We start from the raw sequence: 23,481 nt of genomic DNA on the forward strand, positions 1-23,481 counted from the left end.
TAAATTAGAATAAGGAAACCTACCACAAATACATTCTTACTTTAAAGGTCATGGCCCAGCCCCGCTGCAGACTCACGGGCCGTAATGAGCACTAACAAATGATACGGTTCAGTGTGTCTGTGATGGTGTCTACTTCCAAGACCACCACTTAGTGCATTGCATCTCTTGGAACAGGGCTCCACCTACCTGACCACATCAACCAATGTTAAGTTTAACTAGCACCATCCTTGTTAGAGGTCAGCTCAAACATGAAGAAACAATAGCCAAGGCAAAGGCCTTTAGTGTGACAGGTTCATGAGTTAGAAATAATCCTAGGTACACATAATGATTCTACTGTTGTCTCTCTGGTCACAGCAGGGGCCTAGATACTGTCCAAGGAAGGAAGTCTCTTCCTCTGTGTTAAGCACTGAGCCCCACGGGGTCTATCAGGGAAACCTTTCTGCTGTGTCAGTTCCTCTTATCAAGTAATGTAAAACTTGGGAGCTAGTCTCAAGGGTAAGCTGTGACAAAGTGAGAGAGTGGCATGGACATATATACACTACCAAACGTAAAATAAATAGCTAGTGGGAAGCAACTGCATAGCACAGGGAGATCAGCTCGGTGCTTTGTGACCACCTAGAGGGGTGGGATAGGGAGGGTGGGAGGGAGGGAGATGCAAGAGGGAAGAGATATGGGAACATATGTATATGTATAACTGATTCACTTTGTTATAAAGCGGAAACTAACACACCATTGTAAAGCAATTATACTCCAATAAAGATGTTAAAAAAAAAAAATAAAGTGCCTTCCCCCACCCCGCCCAAAAAAAAGAAATAAAATTAGATGCTGAGCTCTGCAGCATAGCATGGAATGGCTGAACAGTGAGGTATGTCTACTTCCTGTATCAGGCTTATTAGTCAGGCACCTTGGCGTTGGACATTATGGATTGGTACAGTCTAACTAGCACTTTAAACTTCTCTCCAATAAGTAGGCCATCTAGGTAACTTAGAAGTTAGTTTTGTTACCTCCAAATATATGGTATCTTAGTCTTTCTAGGGGGAGTAGAGGGGATTTGGAAGGTTAGATAAAGGTGGAAGAGTTGCTGGGGATGGTCGGTCCTGGAGCTAAGGAAGCGATATCGATAGAGATGGACGGAATGAACTCATCCACCCTCCTTTCCCTTTTCTCTCCCATTTCGTTTTCCCTTTGCCACTGCCAATTATGTCAGGAGATTCTGCTTGTTGGACCAAATGAGGGACGGATTCGGGCTGGAGTATTCCAAATAGAATGAAGAGTCCATAGCTGTCCTTAGATAGCATTTCATGATAAATGGGGTACATTTTTTTTTTTAACATCTTTATTGGAGCGTAATTGCTTTACAATGGTGTGTTAGTTTCTGCTTTATAACAAAGTGAATCAGCTATAGGTATACATATATCCCCATATCCCCTCCCTCCTGTGTCTCCCTCCCACCCTCCCTATCCCACCCCTCTAGGTGGTCACAAAGCACCGATCTCCCTGTGCTATGCGGCTGCTTCCCATTAGCTATCTGTTTTACATTTGGTAGTGTATATATGTCTATGCCACTCTCTCACCCTGTCACATCTCACCCCTCCTCCTCCCCATATCCTCAAGTCCATTCTCTAGTAGGTCTGTGTCTTTATTTCCGTCTTGCCACTAGGTTCTTCAGAACCATTTTTTTTTTTTTTTTAGATTCCATATATATGTGTTAGCATACGGTATTTGTTTTTCTCTTTCTGACTTACTTCACTCTGTATGACAGACTCTATGGGTACATTTTTAAGTTGAAAAATACAGTGAAGGTAACAACAACTGTAAAATAGGTTATGACTGGAAATTGGTTTATTTTCCCACAAAACCGACTAGCAATACCCTTGGGGTCTTTGTGCATTTTTTGTACTTTTAAATTTGTTTACTTGGCTCTCAATGGGCATACTTATCTTTTTTTTTTTTTGTAAATTTATTTATTTTTAATTTTTGGCTGCGTTGGGTCTTCGTTGCTGCGCGCAGGCTTTCTCTAGTTGCAGTGAACGGGGGCTACTCTTTGTTGCGGTGCGCGGGCTTCTCATTGCAGTGGCTTCTCTTGTTGCGGAGCACGGGCTCGAGTTGCGCGGGCTTCAGTAGTTGTGGCACATGGGCTCAGTAGTTGTGGCTCGTGGGCTCTAGAGCGCTAGCTTAGTACTTTTGGCGTTCGGGCTTAGTGCCCCGTGGCATGTGGGATCTTCCCGGACCAGGGCTCAAACCCGTGTCCCCTGCATTGGCAGGTGGATTCTTAACCACTGTGCCACCAGGGAAGTCCCTGGGTATACTTATCTAATGAATAATGCCTACTTTTACTGTAGTTTAGCCTATAAGCACTTAAAAAAATTAATACCCTTATAAAACTTATAAGCACTTTAAGGAAATTAATACCATTGTGAAAATAAAACACTATTTATAGATATAAGGAATGAGCAATTTTTATATATTTATCTCTGATTAAAGTATTGCTCTGACTCTTCTTACCTATGTTTATCTATATTCAAAGCATGGGCATTTCATTAATATACTGACAATATGATACTATATTTACATATAATTTGTTTGCTTAGCTTTAATGTTAATGCCATGAAGCTCAGAATTCACTGTGAGATATACATTTTACTTTTATTGATATTTAAATTTACTCTGGTTCACCTCTTAAATATCTCATGCAAAACTTAAACATTCCTTGATATGAATGTCATCTAAAGTTGTAAGAGAACAACCCCTCCTGTTATATCTTACTGTGCTTTGTTAAAAAAAAATCACCCTATTCTCCAGTAAAGTCCTGTCACTGTAAATGGGCAGAGGCTTTCCTACAGCAGGTGGACATTCTCAGGACCAATCATACGTGGAAAGGTTCAGACATGAACTTGAACCCTGAAAGTGGGAGTTAACTGTATAGGAAAAGAAACTTCATGCTCTCCGTAATACTTCTCTTGGGTTTGGATATTAGGTTGCTAGATGTAATTAGGCATTTTTGGCAGGTTGGATGCTGAGTAGGGAGGCATCCATGTACTGAACTCCAAGCTGAAAACAGGTAAACTGTATGCTAGATTATCCAGTTCCATGATATTCTGTGTTGATTTCCTTTGTGTGATATCCAAATATTTAATTACCTTACATTTAAGTATTGCAGCCCTGCCTTGGCTGTGCACTAGAGAATTAAGAGAAGGGCCATTCACCTTTACTTGAACCAGAGTATTAAACTCAGAGCAGTGCCAATATTCCCTCTCTTGTAGCCGTCATTAGTGAGATACCCAAAGGGGAGATGCATCTCAGGAGACATGGCTAAGGCTCTAAAAGGCCTGGCTTGAAAACTTTGGAAGATCTCGGTTTTATTATCTTAAGGGATATAATAAATTTTTCCTTCAGAGCTAAATTTCTTGTTTTCTGATATCAAAAAATGTTTTATTTTTAATTACATTGCCAGGGAAGAGTGCAGTTATGAGATGATTTTTACTTCACCTTCCTAACTTGTTTATTTGGACCCCCAAACTTTAAGAACAGGTGGAATTGTTAACAGCATGTTAGCATGCTGGTGTTCTTTTGCCTTAATCTATATGCACATTTAACATCCAGAAACACATAGTAAATTTTTGCCCATTGAATTCTCTGTGCATGTGTGTGTGTGTGCATATGCATATGTGTGTATATATCTCCACATTATGTAGGTGTACATGTGATATACAAATGAATCAAACATAGGCATATCTCTTTGCTATTTCCTTATTCTCTGGTGTGAAACATACTTCCAGATGCCTCGTGGGTTTGCTGAATGAATGCGTTCAGAATAAGTTTGATTTACTTGAAAATAATATTTTTCTTAATGTCCTTAATTTAGATATCTCCAATCTAAACTGGGGAGTAGAGCTCTGAGTACAAATAACCACTTTAATAGAGGTTTTTGATGATATTATTATAGTGTAAAAAAATGAAACATTTAAAAATCTGGAGTTTGATTTGCCTGGGTATTTCCCTTTAATAGGAAGCATAGAAAAACCTCAGTTTTTTATGTCCTCCGCCATATTATAGAAGGATCTTCTGGTACAAGTCCAAGTCAGATGATTTTATCTTCTTTTGGCTTGTGCTGGCCAAGGTGTCCCCAGCCCTATTGATTGAGATGGCTAGTTCTGTGACCCCTGTCTGAAGACCACTCAGTGCCTCTGTGTTCTTATTGTCTTCCTTTGACAACTACTGTTAGATAGGAGTATATTTTACAACTAATTTTGGCTGCTGTTATGTGTTTTTTTTACTGACAAGGACAGCAGTGTGTGTGCGAACTTTGGCGTTAGATAAAGATTGGAATCGTAGTTGTAATTTCTCTGTACCTCAGAGTTGTTTTTGTTTGTTAGCTTATTTTGTTTTTGGTAGTAGAGGGAGAATACTTCCCTTATGTGTTTGTAGTGACTAAAGGAGAATATATAAATAAAGCACCTAACAAAATACCCACCACACGGACATTTATTTATTTATCAGTTCCTTCCACCCCATTTCCTTTTCAGAAACAATTTTAGTTTCTTTCCTACGTTTTCCAGTGGGTGACCTATGCTAAAATTATTATTTTTTGTTAATTAATATAATATTTTAAAGTTTTACCTATAGTTAATACTATAGGATACGCAAATGAATTCTTAAAAAGTGTCCAAGTAAAGGTTGAACGAAGACAGGTTTAGAGGCCCAGTAGAATCCGTGTTCTTGCTGAGCCTCCTTTTGTACTTTATGGGCCTAACCAGTTCTTTACTCACAAGCCTTCAGGGCCTAAAGGAGCCTGGAACATTTTGTATTTTGCCCAGAGTGGAACTGGCTGCAAACAGACGGTTTTGGAGTTCATATATTTTTCTTGAGCTAAAGAACATTGTCAAATATCTGTGATAGACTATTTCAGTATCTGCCTTTCCTGTGTATCTTACAGAGTTGAGTCTTAGTCATCTGTATATACCAAAATGAGTATTTTAAAATATTTTATATGCTTTTCTAATATGTATAGTTTATTTTTTATTGTTATCTTCCTTAATTGCTTATACCTAACAATAATTACCTCAAAAATGTTGAGGTAAATTTTATGGGTTGTTCCCATTCTCTGAGGCTTTTTACCTTAGTTATAAAGGAATGAAACATATTTTAAAGCAACCTTTCCTATCATTGTTCTGCTAAGAGTCACTGCCCAACTCTTTTTTTTAACTTCTTTGGATTTAAGAATCTCATTTGTAGTTTTGAACTCTTTATTTCGCTCCTGAGCTTTCATTTCATTTCACTACCCATCCCCCCACCATTGTGTATTTAAGTCTTAGTTTTGCTACTGGACATGCTGCTTACACCCTGAAAACTATAAATAGCTTATCCTGCCAATTTTGTATTATCTGTGAAAATTGTAACCCCTTTCTTTGTTCCTACCTGACTACTTTAGGCTCTGTCATTCATTTATTTTCTTTAGGAGTAAAAATAACCTAATATTTAAAGTCTAGCTTGAATTTGCCTCTTTCAGGGGCCTTGTAGGAAACACTCTGCTTGTAAATGAGAATCCCGTCTTGGTTGGGAGAGAGGTTAGACCCCATGAGCACACTTCCCACCCCAGGACTCAGGTGACGGGGGCTGTTTCTAAGACCTGGAGCCACTGGGCTTGTGATGGCTGCTTATTACTTGGGAGTAACAACAAAAAACAGACTTCTCTTTTTCTTGGGAATACCACTGGACAACACAAATTTCAACGCGCTGGGAAAATATAGTTTAGAGAACCTAGCAAGTGAAGACGACCTGATTCAAAATGTCTATCAACGACTAATTATTTAACTGGTTTCCTATTGAATATTTAATACGATACCAGGAGCAATGAAGTTTCACTAAAAGTTACTTTGTGCTTCCTTTAGTATTTACGTACTTTATTTATTTAGAATTATATAGTAATGGGAGTTCTTTCCAGAAGAGGCTGTGCAGGAGGAAAATACATCTTTAAGAGCACTGTAGACTGTAGGCAGTTGTAGCTACTCCTCAGAAGAGAGGCCTGGGCCACATAAAGACATGCTGGCATCATCAGTGTGTGGCCGGTAACTGAAAACTTAGGAATGAATGAAGGACAGAGGAGAGAAAGAGGGAAGGGAGAAGACAACCTAGAACAGGGTCCTTACAGACTCCAATGCTGAATAAAATAATAAGCCAGCCAGGCATTTTTACTGACAACAGAGCCAGCTGACTTATTGCTTAGAATTTGCAAATCAATGTGAAAAATGGACTCTAGATACTACAGCTTCTGAATTAATAGTTTTTTTCTTTTCTGTAGGGTTTGAACTCAGTAAAGAAAGAAGATTCATTAGGGCACACTGTTCCTTTGGTTACGATTTTTTTGTTTTATGTGTATAGTTTTTAATCTGTTGTTGACATTTTTAAGGAGCAGGATTGAAAAAAGAAGGCAGAGGGCTTTTATTGATACTTTATTTGCTGAGTTGAGGTTGGGTTTTCTTAAACTAAGAAGTGGTTATCTTGTATGGAAAAGAATTCAGGTGAATATTTTTCATTACTGGAATTTGGAGGACACAGTCTTAAAATAGAAACTACAGTTTATACTTCCAAATATAGCTTCCCATATAAACAGTCTTATCATCTGAAGGTCGGGTCTTTAATTTGCTTCATTTAGAAGGTAGATTTTATATGATAGATTTAACTTGATTTTTTTAAATTGATAAAACCTTGCTTAGTCTTCTACATCATTATCATTAAAGAATTATAATTCGTGTCAAAGAGCTGACTTTCCAGTCATTAGTAGACTCCAAAGTCTTATCCCTTTAGCTAAAACATTTTATTATCTGTATTGCACTGTCTGCCGGCTCTGATTTGATCACAGCTGTGATGGGTACCCTGTGCTGGAATTAGGGATACGGAACACAGCTTCCTCCTGGCTCCTGCCGAGCATCTGCCTCTAGATTGATCCTGGGTCTAGCGGTGAAGATTAACCAAAACCACATGTGGATGTGGATTTCATTTGGGCAGTGTGACTGTGGTAGCAGAGGTATTATTTTTTATCAGAGTGAGTGACCGTTCCTAGCATTCTCTGCATTTCCAGTTCTGCTGGGTATGGTCAGCTGAAAGGACTGGCCAGTAGTTATGATGTATTTATTTAGTCCAAGTCTTCCTTTAACTACAGCTCTGGTACATTGTTCTGCCTGTCTAAACTCTCGTGCGTGGAAGTTTAGTTTTCTGCAATAGAATTCAGCAAATGTCTGTTAATTGACATTCTCTCATATCTCAAGTGTTCTTTATACTGTGGGATTAGCATGTTTCACTAGCTAGCTGGCTATTTTTATGCAATTGTTTCAAGTTATTGGGCATTTAAACTGCATAAACTACCAATAGACCTGTGTTACTTTAGAAGATTTCACTTTAGCCCTTGATTTAAAATACCTCCAGAAGGTTTTGCATAACAAAATCCCTTTCAGTAAATGTTTAGGGAGGTGGAAGAGTCTGACACACCTGCTTGTCCATATACCTAAAGTCTGACCTACAGCTTGAACATTTTACTTTGATATTTATTCTCCTTCAATAAAATACATAAGGTATGGATTTTGCACTGATAAGAAAATACTTCTGCCTGCATTACCCCTCCTTCACAACTGGACATAATCTCTTAAATGAACTATCGTGCACTTAAACTTCAAACATACTTACCTTATTTTTGTATTACAGCCATCTGTGTCTATTAAATTGTAAATTCCAGTAAGATCTGAGACGCCAGTGAGATCAGTAACTCATTATTTAATGTTCAGTACCTAGAGGAGTGTCATGCAGATAGTAGATCCTCAGAAGATACTTAATAATTGACTTGATTGAATTATTCATTTTTAATATCTCTTCAATGTGTAATCTAGAGAAAATAGGATACTATAGGGAGGAGGTGTAAATAATGGTAGCACCCTCTTTGTATTTGGAAACTACACCCAGGAAACAATACTACTGAAGCAGTTTATTCCGAATTTGCACATCCAAAGAAACTTCAGGTCTAATCTAGTACTATGTTGCAGCATGGGTCATGCTACAGTCAGACTTAGACTGTCAGCGTTGGAAGGGTCCTGATATGTCACCCGTCTCAACCTTCCATCCAGTGCCTGAGTTCCTTCTGTAGCAGGGGGGTCAACCTTGGCCACCTATTTGAGTGACTTGAGGAGCTTCAGAAACCCAGTGTTAAAGTTTCGCCTCAGTCCAGTGTTATAAGCATCTCCATGGGCGGGACCTGGGCATCAGTCTTTTTAAAAACTCCTGAGGTTAGGGGTCCCCAGGCCCCGGGGAGCTGCGCCGCACAGCAGGAGGTGAGCGGCGGGCAGGCGGGGCGAGCGAGCGAAGCTTCATCTGCTGCTCTCCGTCACTCGCATCACCGCCTGAGCCGTCTCCCCCCCCCCCACCCCGGTCCATGGGAAAAGTGTCTTCCCCAAAACTGGTCCCCGGTGCCAAAAAGGTTGGGGACCGCTGCCTTAGGTGATTCCAGTGTGCGGCAGTCAAGGTTCAGAGCCATTGTTCTATAAAATCTCTACCAAATGTTTTCCCAGTCTGATTGAACTCCTCTGGAGATGAGCACCTCACTACCAAACTTAATCTTATGTTTATTCCATTTATTCAAATAGTGACTTAATTATGAGTGTTTAAATTATATACTAGTTAAATTACATAACATAAATCAAGCTTCCCAATTTAATACTCAACTATTGATAAACAACACTGAAGAGAGAGTGACATTTAAATTTGAATTATCTTCTTTGAAGTAGTACTGCAGCACTTTTGAATGACTTCCGAAAGGCTGATCATGAAAATCACTTCAATCATTTTCAAATTTTACTTTAGCGGTAATCAGGTTACTTGGTGTGACTCAGATGAACAGCCTGCTCTGTCTTGGAGTATCATGTTCATTTCAATTTCTTGTACCTGGGGAAACAGAGAAGAAATGGACAGATTATTTTTGTATTTACCTGCCCATACCCATTAGGTAGACTCTTTTGGAAATGTATTAGCTTCTTAGGAGAGTAATATGCCATCTAGGAAACTTCAAATATACTGAAAGGGGAATGGCGAGGGTTTGGTTTTGTAAAGCTCTTTGATTTTAGAGAAGAATTTTTAGAGAAAGCTGTATGTGACCACACATAGATACATACACACCTGCATTCTTGCTTAGGAACTTATCTATCCTGAGACCACTTACCTGTATATCAACTCATTTGAGTGCTTTTGCATTTCCTTTAATCCTTTAGAAGGATCTAGGTACTAAAAGTTAGTGTACAGCATCATTATTAAATACTCAACTAGTTGTGAGTCAGACAAACCTGGATTTGAGTCTCATCCCCACCTCTCCTCACTGTTCGGCCTAGGGCAAAAATTATTATTTAATCTCAGTTTATTTGTAAAGTAGAGATAATGACACATATGTGGTAGGGATGTTGTGAGGATTAATATTAATAATGCATATAAAATCTCATACTAGCCCCTGGGTTATAGGAAATGCTCATTAACTTAAATTTTTTTATACCACTTATTGAGGAATGATTGACATGTAAAAGAACCGTACATATTTAATATGTGCAACTGATGAGTTTAATGTATACAGCTGATGAGTTTGTATACAGTTGTATACAACTGTACATGTTTAATGTAAACATATTTAATGGTGTTATCACCACCATCAAGGCCACAGACATATCCATGACTTCCCAAAGTTTCCTCTCGTCCCTATTATTATTATTGTTATTGGTAGGAACACCTAACATAAAATCTATCTTCTTAGAAAATTTTAAGTATATAATAGAGTATTGCTAGCTATAGGTATATGCTGTATAGTAGGTCTCCAGAACTTATTTATATTGCATAACTGGAACTTGGTGCACTTTGACATTTACCTCCCTATTTCCACCTCTCCTCAGTCCCTGGCCATCACCATTCTATTCTCTGCTTCTATGGGTTTGACTTTTTTAGATTCCACATATAAGTATGATCATCCAGTATTTATCTTTCTTTGTATGGCTTATTTCATTTAGCCTAGTGTCTTCCAGGTCCATGCATGTTGTCACAAATGGCAGGATTTCCTACTGTTTAAAGGCTGAATGATATTCCATTGCATATATTTTCTTTATCAGTTCATCCACTGTTGGACATTTAGTTTGTTTCCATATCTTGGCTATTGTGAATAATGCTGCAATAAACATGGGAGTACAGATATTTCTTCGAAATATTGATTTTAATTCCTTTGGATAAATACCCAGAAGTAGGATTATTGGATCATATGGTACTTCTATTTTTAATTCATTGAGGAATCTCCATACTGTTTTCCATAATGGTCATACCAATTTACATCCCCGCCAACTGTGTTACCAGGGTTCCCTTTTCTCCATATTCTCACCAACATTTGTTATCTTTTGTTTTTTTATAATTGCCATCCTAACAGGTGTGAGGTGGTATTTCATTGTGGTTTTGATTTGCATTTTGATGGTTAGTGAGGTTGAGCACCTTTTCGTATACCTGTTGGCCTTTTGTATATCATCAGTATTACTGGGCAGATTACAATAGTTGTAAAATAAGATCTTTTAAGACAGTAGCAGGACAAAATTCCGGGGTTCTGTAAAGAACATCATCTTTTCTCTCCTTTATAAAAAAAAAAAAAACTACCCTCAGACATAGTCTTGGATTGTGCCTTCACCAAACTGACTTTCCTGTTGAGAGCCCTAATGCTCATAGCACATGGGTGAGGATGGGTCTCTTTAAGGCCATACATATAGCCTAGGAGATGGTTGAGGTCCTTTGGTTTCCTCTGGGTTACCGGGAAAGCTAGTCTTTAAGATGGCACTCTTTGGTCATCTAAGGCCCTCCTAGCATCAATTCATTGCTAGTCTTCTTGTCTGCTACGTGTAGAGTTGTCAAATAAAGTAAAGGACACCTGTTTAAATGTGAATTTCAGATAAATAAATAAGTAAATAAATAAATATTATAAGTATGCCTCAAATTGGGACAGATTTAAACTAAGAAAAAAATCATTATTTATCTGAAATTCAAATGTAACTGGGCATCCTGTAGGTTTCTTATTTTTATTTTTTTCCCCTAAATTGGGCAATCCTACCTATATGCTATGTAAGAATATTTTGGATTAGATGCTAGGCAGGTTTTATCCTGGAGTAAAATGGTAGTATTTCCAAATGAAGTGGAGGGAAATACTGCTTATATAAGTGAAAATCTAGATTATAGCATTAAGATGGCTTCATTTGTTGAAATATTATAAATATAATTGTTACAGGTTGATACTAATAAGTAAAATTAGACAATGATGATGCAGATAGAAGAATGTCTGTTTCTCTAATCCCAAGAATTTAAATTAATTCTGAACCTAAGTTTCTTCCAACTTGATACTTACGGCATATTAAAGAGCATGTGTGATACGGGCTTCCCTGGCGGTCCAGTGGTTAAGACTCCACAGTTCCATCGCAGGGGGCACGGGTTCAACCCCTGTTTGGGGAAGTTCCGCATGCCGCGAGGTGAGGCCAAAAAAAAAAAAGAGCATGTGTGATAGTATAAGTGTATCCTATTTTAATAAAGTCTGAAGTTACAAAGGGTTAAAGTATGATTATTCATGCTTCTGAATAATTCCTTACTCAAGTGTATTTAAAACATGTACAAACATTTTATTTACATATATTTTAATGTAGCATTTCCTGTTCACCCCAGAACATATTGAATTGTCCCTTCTGTAAACTTTTAAAGCACTTACTTTGATATTCATTCATTCATTCATTCTTTTTAACATTACTAAGCATCTTCTGAAATGTGCCAAGAATTGTTTGGTGCTGGGGACAAAAATAAGACAGAATGGCTGCCCACGTCGCGCTCACAGTATAGCTCTGGAAGGAGAGGGGTAATATTGATATTCTAATGCAGCGTGACAAGTGTTATAACAATGAACGAATTGCTTCTAGATCCACGAAAAGTAGCTTGGTGGAGCTTCACCAGATAGTTTGCATTGAAACTGGGTTTTCAAGGATGGATAAAAGTTTGCTGGAGAAGAGACTTGAGGCCATTTTAGGGAGAGAGAGAGAGAATGAAAAACACTCCAATACCCCAGCCTATGAAGGAAGCCGGCAGAACTGGTTGACTGTAAGAAGATGCAGGGAGGGAGCGCTCTGGAAGCAGTAGACGCCGTGGAGCTGGCGATTAGGTTTAAGGACAGGCAAGATGAGCCCGTGAAGAGTGTTTTATATCCGGTTGTAAGTTTTGATTTTATTGTCTAGTCAACGGGGAATCACCCAAAGTTTTAAGTCAGTGACACCAAACTGTTTGTGTCTCAGGAATATACCTGAAATATAGAAAGACAGGTGGCCAGTTGTCGTTGCAATAGTTGATGGGCGATCACGCGATCACATGGGAATAGAGCAGTTGTAGCAGGAGCTTAGAGATCTTGGGCCGGAAACATTGCTAAGAATTACTAGGATTTGAACAATTTTTCTGGCTGGTTTTGTTTTCTGTTTTTGTGTTTTTGGTATAGGGGCAGAAGTTTTGAGTATAAAAGATAGGGTTAAGTCGTGTGTGTGTGTGCGTGTGTGCGTGTGTGTGTGTGTCAGTGATCTCCCCAAGGCCTTAAGGTCATTAGAGGGGACCCTCTCCTAACACTTCTGTTTGGTACCCACAACACATCAAACGATGCTCAAAAAATTCTTGTTACATTTGAACAAGAAACACAAAATGTATAAGATGGGGTATATTTGTATATCTGTACTTTCTTATTATTTTGATAAATCTATTGGGTATTACAGGAATAACCCTGGATGCATAGTGGAAAATTCATTCTTCACCCGCTTTCGTTAAATAAAATAATCCAGCATCTGATAACATAATGATCTCATTAAAATTACTCTTTGTATTTAATAATGTCTTTGTCTTGTAATTGTTACCATTTACTTTAAATGTAATTGTCTCTAATCCTTTTAAGTTTTGATGTGTCAATAGAATTGTTCATTTTACAGTTAAAGAATTCTGCTAGGGAAGTCTGAGACAGACCAAATCATGAACTTTGAATTCACAGTTGTAGTTTTGTGCCTCAAAGCTTAAGACATAAATCCTGAGACCAAGAAGCAGCAAGCAGTGATGCTAATAGAAAGGCTTCCGTGTTCCAAGAAGTGTATTACTTTATATACAGAACAATAATGTGCTCTTTAAATATTATTACATATGAATTCTTTATTTTTCTGGGTAATTCTTTTTACTTTGCTGACATCTAATGCTATTTGATTGTAAGTGTAGGTTCACATGGGTGCATTAAGGGAAGCACACCCGTTGAGGAGGTCCTGAGCGTGGTTCTCAGACACCCAGACTCTAAGGTGGCAAAGCTTAACCTCGAACAGGTGAAGAGCCACCTGGCCACAGAGTAGGGAGACAGTGTGACCTTGTGACATCCTGTCTGATAACGTCTGCAGCAAGATACTATGTCACCATGACTCAGCACCGCTCACACGTTGATTCCGCAGCACAGGGAACACACAGAAGAGCAGAGCTGGCCTGTCAGGTGGCGCTTAGTTTGAGACGCTGCACCTGCATTCTCAACAGTGCATCTCTCACGTCCCTGTGTCTCTGACGACAGCGCGAGAAAGCAGAATGCGTCTGGGCAGTTTCTGTTCTAGCTTCTGCGGAGGGGAGGGCGTGCAGCAGGGTACATGCTGTGCTCCTTTCTCTGTGCTGCGGCGCCCCGGTGGCCACCCCCCGAGGCCTTTCCGTGAAGGACAGTGACAGGAGAACACTGAGGTGTCCGGAGCCTCCATGTGGCTGAAAAGCCACATTCCACTGACACCAGCGCTCCAGGGTCAGGCTGTGTGACAGATGGGCCAGTGGTCCCATGGCTTAGGTGGCAGAGACACGTGTGGTTAGTTTGTCAGTGAGGAGACAGATGAGTTGACTAGTCTGTTGATTGAGAGCTCACAGTACATCCTTGATGAAATCTCTCTGGAACAAGTCCTGTGAAACGGTGTGATGACTGTTGTCACACAAATGGCTGGATTCTCTTAAAGAAAAGAATTCTCCTTATTGGCTCTTCCTCCTATTCATTTAGGTCTGGAGGATCCAATTATACTTTAGCTTTTTCTGTTATTGAGTTTAGAGATGAGACAGGTCAAGTCACTTCTTACATAGTTCTTTTGTGGGGACAAAAGCCCTGAAAGGTGGCATTTGTGGGCCTTTAATATCAGCATTAAAAAGCAAGTGAACAGTATTTTCTTTACATGTGAGGAAACAATGGCTAATGTAAAGTAATTCTGAAATGGAGTCATTGCATTATTGTCAGGATTGGTAAATCTTTTAAACTATTATCATTTCTGTCATGCATTTTATGTCTTAAGTAGAACAGGGTATTTTTGCTGGAACTATCAAGTAAACTCAGTATGTTAGCTTCCCAGGGACTCTGAAGCTTTGAATGCAGAGGAAGAGGAGTTCCGACGAGAGGAAAAAGATCTTCTGAATCACCTCTGATCAGAATTCAGAGGCAAAAAGGGGAAAAACTATGTTTATTACCTCATTTGTATGTGGTAAAATTTTCATGTATTTTACTTCTTTTAATTTTGAAAGCTATTTTGTGAGGTGTATACACACACACACACACATATATATATGGGTTTTTTTTGCTAATGAGGAAACAGGCTCAGAGTTGAGAAGGTGGTTTAAAACACCTGTCATGTGTTAGAGTGTGTTAGGAGCTGAACATGTGTTCTCTCATTTAATCCTCAAAATCAGTTTCATTCTTTTAGGTATGTGAATTAGATTCGGCTAGATTATACTGTGGTATCAGACAGACCCCAAATATCAGTGGCCTAATAATGTAAAGGTTTATTTTTTGCTCACACCACATTGACTGTGGTGCCAGGTGACTTTCCGGGGCGACTCCTCCTTGCAGCTACTTGGCAGTTGAGGCCAGGGGAAGCGCCGTCACCCTGCAGTTGCACTGCCCAGGTCGAGGGGCTGCCTCGTGGCTGTGGCAGGGAAAAAGCAACAGAAAACACATGCATGGGGGTTTCACACATTACTTGCCCTCATTGCCCATTGGCCGGAGCTGGTCCCATGGTCTCAGCGCCCTGTAGGAGGATGGGAAGTGTAAGGCAGCAGGTACGGAGTGGTGACCGTCACTGCGTCTGCCACTGAAGACAGTGGCGGAAGACCAGCGTTCAGAGAAATCAGAGCCTGTTCCCCAATTACACGCTTAGTAATTGGTAGACTTAGTTCTTTAAACTAGGTCTCTCTGGATCCAAGGAACCCTTCCATGCCCTCTACCCTCACCCCACCCCACGCTCTGAATATTTTGGTGGTTGAAAGTTATGTGTGGGTCTGTGGTAGCCAACCTCCAAGGTGGCCCTGGTGAGCCTTGCCTCCTGCGTTCATGCCCTCGTGTGGTTTCCTCCCTCGGTGAATAGGGCTGACCTGTGTAATGAGTACACTACTGCAGAAATGACGCAGTATGGCCTGAGACTGGATCATAAAAGATAGTGGCCTCCTGCTGGCTCTCTCTTGGATCACTTGGCTCTGGGGAAAGCCAGCCACTATGATGTGAGGGCAACTAACGCAGCTCTGTGGAGCTCCCACGTGGCCAGGAACTGAGGCTTCCTGCCGACACCCAGAACCAACTGGGCAACCACGAGAGTGGCCCATCTGAGAGTGGATGAATCAACGAGTCAGCCTTCCGATGACTGAGCCCAGGCCAGCACCTGGACGGCAACACCATGAGAGACCCCAAGCTAGAACCACCCTGCTAAGATGCTCCCAGGTAATTCTTGACCCACAGAAACTGCGTGAGATGGTAAATGCTTACTGCTGTTTCAAGTTGATAAGTTTTGGGGTGATTTGTTACATAGCAATTGTTACGTATAATACAGACCCTTTTGGTTACTTCCTTTCATTGTGTTTTTTCCTCAACTCTGGATTCTTCCTGCTTATGACCGTGAGTTTTAAAACTAGCTGAATTATAAAGTGGTTCATTTCACAGTGATTGTCACACAACAGTATGTAAGGAAATTGTAGCTGAATAAGTCTTATTCAATCTAGTAGTTCTAAGCAAATTTGTTGTAAAGATCTGTACTAAAAAATGATATACTGTGCTAGTTCAGAAGAGAATTTTTGCAATCTGTTTTCCAACAAATATGTGTTTTTCTGCTTTAAGATATTATCTGTTTGAGATTATTTTATATTTTAAATCACTTTGTGAAGTTTGGAGAAAGAACAAGCCAGGACGTTTTTATGAACACTTTATTGTAGGGAGGAAGACAGGATATAGAAGTAACTGCTGGCTTCTTGGCAGGGAGGAGTGTTTTCAGTGTTTTGGTCAGTGCTGTGTTGCCTGGGCAGAAGGAGGATAGAATTTATAAAAAACAGAATCCTACAGTGGAGGGCAGACAGCCACGTGTGAGGCTTATTATTACTGGCATCACTGATGAACCAAAATGTTCACCAAATCCACACGTGGATCACAGACTTAATTATGTCCTGGATGCCATGCCTCATCATTTTCATGTGATTCTGTATTGTTGATACTTAGATTATTAATCAAGGAACGTGTGATATTTAGAAATATAATTATTTTCAGAAATATTATAATCTGGAACACCAGTATGACATGTACTGATGTCATGTACCTTTATGTTTTTTAATCACTCATGTTTTACTCTTGAATGTTGTACAGTCTTTCAGAAATGGTCTTTAAGCTGGGGTTCCCAGCGCTTCCCAGGGTACCAGGAGAGAGAAGGTTGATACGAGTCAGCTCTTGCCAGAGTCTATGAAGCCCTGTAAGGCAACAGGATGCTATACTGTTCTACTTAACGTCTTCCTAATATCTGTTTCAAAATCTTTGTTCTATTGGATGAGAAGAAATTTTCTTAATGAAAGCCTCTTCATTGGCTATTCATGCCCATTTCTCTCCACCCCCCCATCAGCGAATTCTCTCTTTCTCTCCTCTAAATTTTCTATCTTGGCTTACTTTGTGCCAGCAGAAGTGATTAGAGAGAACATCATTTAGATGAAACAAGGCATTCTTTTTGGAAACATGATTATCTCATAGCAACATAGCAAAGGCAGAGAGATAAATGAATATACATTACATTCACATATGAAATTTTATATGTTTACATATACAACCATAGATATAGACATTATATATGTATATTTATGTTTATTTATTCATATGTAACAATGCATATGTATAACAGCTGGGAAGCAGAGATTGGGGTTCACCTGAACAAGGTGAGTGAGCTGATGAGAGATGCATTGAAGGAACATCTAATAGATGTTAGGAAACAAACAAAAACAAAGACTCAAAGATAACGCCAAGGTTTCTAATTAAAAGACATACTTTAACCTACATAGGGATATATAAGTACAAAATGTTGACATACATAGCAGTTTTTATTGATAGAACCCATAGAGGTAGCTATGGCAGGAATTATCATCATTTTGTGAATGAGAAAACAGCAGCTCAAAGAATTTTAATTGACTTGCTTAAAGTCTTACAGTGAATAAGGAACAAAACTGGAAGTTCAATCTGGGGGTTCTGTCTTCAGATCTACGTAGATCTCTCTATTTCCAGAGATTCCTCAATCCAGGGTCCATGCGTGGTTCTCTGGGGATCCATAAAGTGTTAAAATGTCATGTATACTTGAGTGTATGTCTGAATTTTCTTGGTTGGAGGACTCAGACTTCGAGATTTTCAAATTGGTCATGACTCAACAGAACTTAAGAACTTTGTTTCTCCTTGGTTACTGTCTGACCCACGTGACTAAAAGGATGATGAAGTAGGAGGGGCAGTCCTGCCTAATGACTCAATCATGGAAAAGTGCATTCCCAGAATGGAGGCACCTCGTGGTGAGAAGAATCCTGAGTGTGGAATGAAGAGAAAAGAGCAAGACTGTTGAATTTAGTGAATTTTTAAAGGAAAACTTTTACTTGGGACTGAGCTGGCTCTGGATCCCAGTTAGGAAAACAGGTCGGACTTAAGAGCTTAGGTCTCATAGATTTTGTGACTAGGCAAAGGACTTGCGACTCACCTGTACACGCATGGGGTTTCCGGTCGCTTCTGGGGTTCCTCCTACAGACAGTAGATTTAGCACTCTGCTGCGGGCTGATGACCACCCGCAGAGGAGCTGAACGGGGAAGTTTGGGGAGACTGTGGTTTCTGACCCCCGTCAGCTTGTTGCTGTGGATGGTTCCAGTGAGGGAGGTGGGTGCCTTTTGTTGAAAACAGGCTTAGATTTTGATATCAAAGGCCTTTCTCTGCCATTTTATAGTCTAACCTCCAATAGATCTGTTTATACTCTGTAAGTGAAATATTGTTAGGCTTAAATGGCACTATATAAAAATGTCCATTGAGAAGTTCTTTGGTTGCCACAATTCTTTTTTTTTTTTTTCTCTCAGCAGTAGTAAACAGGAAACATTCTTAAGCATGAAACAGTGAAGAACTAAAGTGGTGAGGCTGGAACCTGAAACTGCGTGAACCAGTGTAGCCTACAGAAGAATACTTTGGTGGGAGTTACTGTGAACATGCTAGCAACTTCCTAATGTTGAATTGAGTCCACCATGAGGTTTTGGCCTGTTATAAAAACTTTGAAACCATAAGAACAAATTGACATGAAAGTAGTGTCAGGGTAAAGCATCCCTGATGGCTCGTAACCTCAAGCATGGCCCCCTGAAACGTTTTACAGCACAACCGCTCTTGATCCTTCCAATGTTTACTAAGGAAATCAGTGCTATCACATTAATATGGATGTGCACGTTTGTGCTGTTGGCAACTAATTTAAAAAGCTTAGAGAAAAATCCTGTAACACAGCGTCTTCTCTCTAATGAAAAGGTAACAACAGTTTCCTTCAGATCCACTGCCATGAACCAGGGTATCCAAATGATCTAAAATGGTTTGGCTCTACCTCTCTCTCGGGTAGAGACAAGAAAGTTGAAAGTGTGTTTTGGGGCTAAGATATTCAAATGCAGTTAAATCACGGTTAAGACCTTTCTTCAAGAAAAGATCCTATGAAAAATTCAGATATTTCCCCGTTGAATGGTAAATGTGAGGGTAAAGAATCTCGGCTATAAATTTGTGGGGATGGATAGAGAGGAAGTCATTCAAACCCTTCAAAATGGCAACAAGACAGAGAACTCCCGGCAGGCGTCATCAACGGTTGATAGTGACATCATATTTAAAAAAATAAAATATTACATATTTTCTTGAGTTTGAAGAGATGCCTTTTGTTTTCCCTTTTGGAATAACAGTAAACATTCATCTTAATGGCAGTCGCATGCCATGGGAAAAGGAGTCTTTTGCAACAGAATTTAGTTGAAGCGTCTTTGAACATGTAGTGTTCTAATCCAGCTTGTAACAGAACATCCATTTTTATAGCTCTTTACAGTTTACAAAGCTCTTTGAATATTTATTATCTCATTGAATAGGCTGGAGTCCTATCTCTGATTTCCCAGCTGATCTACCATGTGAAATGCAGAAAACTGCTAAACCTCTCCCAGATTCACTTTCTTTTTCTTGCAAAATGAGGAAATTAGTGCCATCCTAAATGAGTGGGCTTTCTTTCAAATAGATTAATAAGAGTGTGTTTTCTCTGTAAATAAATTAGCAACCACAGTAACCGAAGGTCACAATCAACTGATCTCACTGTGAAGTCGAATCAGCTATTTAATTTGAGCTTTGGAGTACATTAATTTTTACATATGATTAGAAGAGCTTGGTGCAGAATTACATCTCAGTATCTCTGATATTTCAGTGTTTTTCTTTCACTTGCGTATATCTTAAACAATTTTTATTGTATTTCATGTGATAATAAAGTTAACTCAATCTGTAGTAGAATAAAAAGCATATGCTTTAATGGTTTAGTTTTCTTAACAGGCTCATTATTTTCAATTAATTTTTTCCTATGGAACGTAAATCTTTTTCTTTTTCAGTACCTCAAAAAAGTAACCTTTTCCACTTGGATTTAATTGACATGTAATTCTTTTATTCTTCATAATATGGCTAAAGATAACTCAGTATTATTTTAATCAGGTTTTAAAATTTTTATATGGCAATATAGTTATTTAAAGTTTGAATTCTTTTTCCTATATTTGTACGGACTTCACAAATAAGTGTCAAAATGAAATCCTCTCTATTTGTTTTGGCAGTGAATGAAATAGTGGTGTAGGTAGCATTGGGGAGGGGGAAATTTCCCCATTTACCCCTCTTGAGTTCTTGTGGCTCAAATTGACAGGACAGGTTAGCAGGGGAAAAAGAAACAAATTTAACTGGTTAGCCTGGAGTCTTTTAGAAATGGGACCTAAGGAGTGGCTAAGGCAGGCAACTTTTATATTTTTTAGACAAAGAAACAATCAATTTGAGAGGAATTGACAAGACAAAGAAATTTAGGTTTGGGTGCTTAATTAATAAGGAGTTTAAGCAAAGTTTGGGTAGTAAATTAGTAAAGAAGTAACAATGTTTGATAATACAGGCTTCTCAGGCCCAAACTCCCTATCTCTGGAGACAAGGGAGGGTACCTTTCACATGGGAGATTTATTTCCTGCTTTCAGGGAGACAGGAGGATCAAAAGTGTCCCTCTTGCATTGGCTGTTTCTTAAGTAACTTTAATTCAAAATAATCAATATGCCATTGAGGCATATTTTGGGGTGGCTTGCCCTGGGCCCCCAAAGTTGCATGGTTTCTGTGCTCCACAAACTCATAATTTGGCAAAAGGAAGAGAGATACAAGCATATTTATTGAACATGCAATACTAAGTTAAGAACGTAGGATTGTACATAGAGGTGGAACCGTTGCTTTTGTCTGCAGGCAAGATTAAGTGCCCCCATATCACTCTGTTCATATTGCAATTATCCTGTTGATAATGTTTTATTATAATGAGTAAAGTTCCCATTTCATCTGCTAATAATTTAACCACTTTGGGCAGAAGCACTCTTATTTATCTCAGTGTATTTAGTCCTTACCTTTCTTTATGCTCATTAAATATTTATTGAATTCAGTTTGGTGGACAGAAGTCAGAAGAGCTCACAGAGGAGCTAACACTCAGCAAATGAGGTGACGTTCATGGTGGGCCTTGAAGAATGATAAGGCAGAAAAAGGAAAGAACAGAGGTGAGAAGGGAAGTTCCAGTCCAGCAAAAATTATGACGGAACAAAAGTTTGTGAAGTGTTTGGAAAATGACGATAGAGTGGCTGGAAATGGAGATGGAATGGTAAACCCAGGCCATAATTTGAAGGGCCTTGACTCTGGTGGTAATGAATTTAGAATCTTCTAGAAGTAGTGAGGAAGCTGCCAGAAGCAATGACACCAGAAAGAAGGCCATGACAATAGTCCAAATAAGAGAAGATGGAGTCTTGAACTAAGACAGCAGCCTTGGGAGTGCAGAAGAGGACGTGAATTCAAGAGACAAAGAAGCCTGATGGAGCCTGAGTTCCTGATGCTATGATATTGCTGTATCAGCCCTGGATGCTTACACTTGGACTGCAATTTGAGAAATAAAAAAAATTCTATCATGTTTAAGCTAATGCTCCTCCTGGGCCGCAGATAATTGCAGGATGAGAGTGCTGGGCGTTTGACATGCTGTTGACAGGAACATTTCTTTTTACTTTGGGACTGCTCTGATTTGACTGTCTGTCTTGAAATGGGATGCCCTGAAAAGAGCATATCAGTTAATAATGCAGTGTTTTATAATTTACTCCTTAATTTATTAAGACACTGAGATATTATCTGTTACATAATTTTGATGTGGGGACCTTAACCCACCCTCCTTTTTTTCCATTATAAATTCTACAAATCAGACAATGATATAATTTGACTAGGAGATATTGTAGAATTACCTTCAAATGAAACAGCAAACTGCTAACTTCTTTGCTTTGCAGTTTATGCCCTAGGTGCAGAGACATCCTGGTGTTCATGGCCTATTTTACGCATCACTTCTTCAACAGACAGGCTCTGTGCACTAACAGAATGAATGTGTCTGCTGCTGATGCCGTTGTGCGTGTGTGTGTGTGTGTGTGTGTACTTTGCAACGTTTAGAGTGGAGTGTACCGTGGGAACTGGCTTGGCTAAGGTAGAACATGAAGAATAGTATTTCAAGGGAGAGCAAAGTCCATCTAAGGAAATTTCTGAGACAGGTGTGAATGATTAGCTATGGGGAGTGGTCATTTTCCTCCTTGACATTGACTTGCAAAGATAATTGCACTCTTACCATCTCCAATTTTTCTCAGCTTACTGTGGAGATACTACCTATGATTTATGCAAACTTGAAGTGAGTACTTACATTTTCATCTTGTTCTACCTCTTGAGGTTATAAGTTTACTAAGTAACCAGCACTGCATGGAACACCATTTTTTTCTTAAAATTATGTCGTTTTTAAAGGATGTGGACAAGCCTGATCATTCCTTTTTAACCTGCTGCATCTCCTCCATGACATTAAACATTTTGAATCAAGATACTCCCATCTAGGCTAAAATGCATGGGTTTATCTGCCCTGAATTAGTGCAAGCAGTGTACATTTGGGGGCAAGTAGTTTAATTATTTGATACGTTAATTTTCAGATCTGTAGAATGTTCCTAACAAGGTCTTCTTGGAATTGTATCCATATGTAGTTAGTAAATTTGATACGAAGAACACGATGTTCCATGGCTTTAAAGTAGCCACAAGCTGACAAAAGGCATGACCCTGATCCCCCATCAGAGCAGGTTTTTACACACGGCGCACCCCTTTTTGGGTGTATGCTAAGATATTGCTTTACGTGGCATTAATTATTGCTGAGTAAAAACGAAGGTGCAAATGGACAATCAGTCCATTCTTTGAAGGTTTTATAGCTCTGTCTAATCTTTCTAGCTCTTCGGCTTTGTTTTAAAAGACATCATCATATTCTGGGTTGAAATAACACTTTTTTTAACTATTTATTTTATATTGGAGTATAGTTGATTAACAATGTTATGTTAGTTTCAGGTATACAACAAAGGGATTCAGTTATACCTATGCATGTATCTCTTCTTTTTCAAATTTCATATTCTGTAACAACCTAATTGGGAAAAGTATTTGAAATGACATTTTTATTCAAAATCCAGTCTACTCATTCTGTGTGTATTCTGTATACTGTAACATTTTCTTTCATTATATTTTAAGTACCAGAAAAAAATTGTAAGTATGGAAAAGTAAATTATTCTCCCTGAGGACTGTTTATTTTTTAACATAAAGTTAATTTTGGTTAATTTCTTTTCTAAGCCACTGCAGCAGTTTCCCAATGGAATTCTGTTTAGAATTTCAGAGAGTTAACACATAAAGGATGTGGATTTTTTTTCTTTTTACTTTATCTAATTCAGAAGTTTAACGTAAGAGGAGAATTTCACTGGGGGATGAAGGGCTAAAAATGAAACTTTATTTGAAACAGCAGCTTGTAACTTTACTTAAACCACTGTATATTTTCAGATGCACTGTTACAAACTTCAAAATTC

General features: G+C 39.0%; 1 protein-coding gene across 2 annotated transcripts in view; it reads left to right on the plus strand.

Moving 5' to 3' along the window:
* The window catches only part of FGF14 (fibroblast growth factor 14), a 621,633-nt gene that overhangs the window by 15,997 nt on the left and 582,155 nt on the right, over positions 1-23,481 (plus strand). The gene's annotated exons all lie outside the window — the stretch shown is intronic.

The sequence above is a fragment of the Eubalaena glacialis genome, chromosome 16 (genome assembly GCF_028564815.1).
Source record: "Eubalaena glacialis isolate mEubGla1 chromosome 16, mEubGla1.1.hap2.+ XY, whole genome shotgun sequence".
Lineage (NCBI taxonomy): Eukaryota > Metazoa > Chordata > Mammalia > Artiodactyla > Balaenidae > Eubalaena > Eubalaena glacialis.